The sequence below is a fragment of the Rhea americana genome, unplaced genomic scaffold (assembly GCF_003343005.1).
Source record: "Rhea americana isolate MKP2758 unplaced genomic scaffold, rheAme1 scaffold_96, whole genome shotgun sequence".
Lineage (NCBI taxonomy): Eukaryota > Metazoa > Chordata > Aves > Rheiformes > Rheidae > Rhea > Rhea americana.
The window spans coordinates 2,779,048-2,782,811 of NW_028187155.1; positions in this window are offsets into that span (position 1 = coordinate 2,779,048).

The window sequence follows — 3,764 nt, forward strand, 5'->3', positions numbered from 1 at the left end:
TTGCCTTAAGCATCGCTGACTCTTTGCCATCTCTGTGGTCTATTTGCTTCAAATCAATTTGATTCAAAAATTTGACTAGTCAGTTCCCATTCAATCCAAAAGCCTTTTCAATGACAGCATCAGTAAAAGGAACAACAACTCTGATGAAATCAGTTTAATCTAATGTGGGACCAAAGGTATGTTTTGGGGCATTTTCCCCTAAATAAACATTTCCAGCTTTCCATTCATTAGGAGTTCTTTTGAGTTTAATCACTATAGCCCTCTTTTTCTGCTGCTTTAGCACCTGATTAGGCAATCATTATGGTCTGTCTGTGATATATTTTCTTCTAAATTACCGGTTAGTGATTCCTTACTTCATAATATCATTTTGTCTATGATATAAATGAGCTGTTGCATGGGGCTGTCTTATTCATTGCTTTTGCTTTTTTCCTGATAAACTGAATTAATCACTTATGCTTAATTTAGTCCTTGACCCGAAAGTTTATAATCTAAAAAAAGATAAGCCAGAAAAAGAAAAATAAGGAAAAGGAAACAGAAATTCTGTTAACTGTTCCTGAAATGTTTGAAGGCAGTTCTTGACCTTTTCTGGGGAAGGAGTATACTCAGGCCTGTCTCCATATGGAGTGATGGTATTTCCCATTAATTATACCTGCCCACTACCTGGTGCAGACTGCTTTTTTCCAGCCCTTCCTGTTCACTTGTTTCAAGATAGTACAAACACTGGAAACCTCTCTTGCTTGTTTTCCAGGCTGGCAGTAAGCAGGGTTGTACTATGATACTATGATGAAAAATAAAATGTCTTGGTGTTTGGTTGGCAGAGAGGCAAACTGCTGTTTTCTCTCCGCTCTGCCAGTGATTCATTCTGCGTGACTTCTGCCAGGCTCCTAACCCCTTAATCTTATAGGGTATGAGTACCTGCAAGTCTCAGTACCTCTGCAGTATGAGGGTTAATAGATGTTTGCACAACGTTGTGAGATCCATGGATACAAAGTGCTGTGTGATCCCATCTGACTCTATTTGGCTACGGCTTCATGGGATTCAGCTCTTGGCTCAGATTTCCTTTGCTGCATTCACGAGTCCCTTTCCTCAGTAGGGCATTTCTACACTGTGTAGCGGAGCTCAGGAGAGGGACTTGGAGATAGTCTTGGCTTGAGCTGGTCCATGACTAGTTAACTTGTCCCATGCTTGTGCTGTTCAGCCCTAATTTAGAAGTCCGTTTTGTGAGCAAGTTCAGAGACTGTACTTTCAGACTGTGGCTTGGTTGGTCTGGTTCCAGGAACTGCTCAGTTATCACTGTTTCAGGAAACTTGGTGTTACCCTCCATCATGTGGAGCTGTTCTGTGTGCTTCAAGCTGGCCTCTTTCATTTRGGAAGAGCAATCCCTCTTTCTGTCTTCTTTATCTGCTTTTTGCTGTAAAAAAAGACATATATTGAGAAGTTCTCGTGCTGTTACTCTCTCAAGGTAGCTGTCAGTAGTGGTCTTCTCTAGCACATCCTTTCTGATGTGGAAACACTGGGGATCTGGAATGAGGGTGCCTCTGTGCCTCCAAAGATCCACAGATGCAACAGGGTTAGGGTGTTGGATCCCCACAACTTTCTTCCACGCTGATGGAAAGGAGTGGAGTGTTGTATAGGAATCAGTGAGGCAGAACTCCCTTCTCCATTTTTCTGAAGGTCTCCTTTGTTAGAAGGTTGTATGTATTTTATTCTTCAATCTCTCACTTTATATCTGGCGAAGTAGTATTTCTTTCTTTCTGTACATACCATTCTATTAATTACTTGAATAAGAAAGAATGCTTTTATTCCTCAAAAATATAGCTGCAGAGAGAACCAGCACAGCAGGTAATCTCATATTTTGTTTCTGTTTGCAAACCCTGTATCTCATGTTCAGGACACTTTTAAAAGGCAACTATGGCTTTTTTCTCTAAGTCCTATCCTTCTTTTAACATCAGATGTTTTCCTGGGAATTGATCAAATATTTAAGATCTTTTCTGATAAACTAAAATCAATGGCCAATTGTCACCATAATTTTTATCTCTCACAAGAACATATGATTTTTTTTCAGCTATATATTTCATTTGATGTCCTACGAGAAACTGTTTTACTCTGTTGACTATATTTCTCTAAGTCTAAGGCAGAAAACATCAGATAAAGGATATTTAAAAGGAAGGATATTAAAAAAAAAAAAAGGTAAGTCAGCTATTCAGAGCAGTGACAAGTAACATTTTCCTTGGCGTCAATTTGGGTAATTGCTGTGAAATGTTAATGACTCACAGTGAAATAATGCAGGTCTGAGAGCGATGGTGATCAGACAGATGTGTTTATGATGGGAGCAGACCCGTGAGTAGTGTGTGGTATTTATGATCCTCTTAGATGACTGGTTTATGATCAGAAGCTCTCCTGCGGGGAGCACAACTGCAGTTTTTTGGTATGCACCCAGCAATACCTAGTTGCAGTCACTTTTTCTAGCTTCACTGCAGACACTGTGTATGCTTTGAGGTATATCACTTGGTCTCTCAATGGCCCAGTTCCCATAAATGAGGGATCTCCATCCTCTTTTGTTAGCATTCTGGATAGGAGGCTCTGGAGAAGTTGGAGGGGATCACCATTGGAACCTGGGTTAAAATAGCACATGCCAACGTGAAACAGCAAAGAGGGATGGACAAATAGTTGTCTTGTGTCTAACTGTGGCTCTCAGAAAAGATTTCCTACAGCAAGGCCAGCAGAACTCGGGTATCGGCTGACCAAAAAGGATCTGGGATTTCCAGTGTTGGAGGTGTTTGTCCAGATGGTATTGCTGACCTTGACATTAGGCAGCAGAGTAGACTAGGTGACCTTGTTGGCATTCCTTCTAGCCCTTGGCTCTAGCCCTAGCTTTTTGATTTCTCGTCAAAGACAATGAGGCCATGCCCTCAAACATTACCATAGAACAGCTAATAAATGAATTGCCTTGAAATGTTATATTTTCTTCTTGTAAACAGAACCAGTCACTGGCATTTACCATCATTAGATTTTTGCACTTATTTAAGATTTCCCCTTTCAATCACTGGGGGCCGCCACAGATTTAAGAACTCTGTACTATGAACTTCACAGTTGGACTTTATTCATATCCTGGATTTGGGGTAATATCCATCGTTTGTAAYGATAATTCATGAAAACAGTGAAATGCAAACAGAAAATGCAAATACAGTTTTAGCCAGTACAACTTAATTGGCAGTCTATAAACTCCTAGAGCTTCAGATCAAGTTTTGGATGATGGTTTAACTCTATTCTACTTCTAATTGAATGTGTCCACTCCCCAAATGTGAAATAAAAATCAGATAGTCTTAGTGGAGAATTCTTGGTAGACTATATGCATCATTGCTACAGCATCTGAGTCATCCAGAAAAATAGTTAAACTTGGCCTCTTAAGTGGGTGGAGACAACATGAAAAGATTATAAATCAGCAAGACTCAGCAGGGTCTTGTACAGTCTATGGTTGCTTTGGTTCTGACTATAAGCACCCTTGTTCTGAATATATTTTTAACTTTGATTACATCTTTTGTCTCCAAGAGTTAGTTTATAGTTTCTGCTTTGCAATCATTGTGGTGAACTCACTGAAGTGCTTATTAATTTCAGATTTCCTGCATCAAAGTTTCTCTCTCAAGACACTCAACTGCCTTTGTATTTTGTTATTACCTTAAAAAGCCATGTCTGTTTTGACACGAACTCTAGTATGTGAATGAAGGAAGGGACAGCATCTTTGGAGGGTGCATATCTTTCCA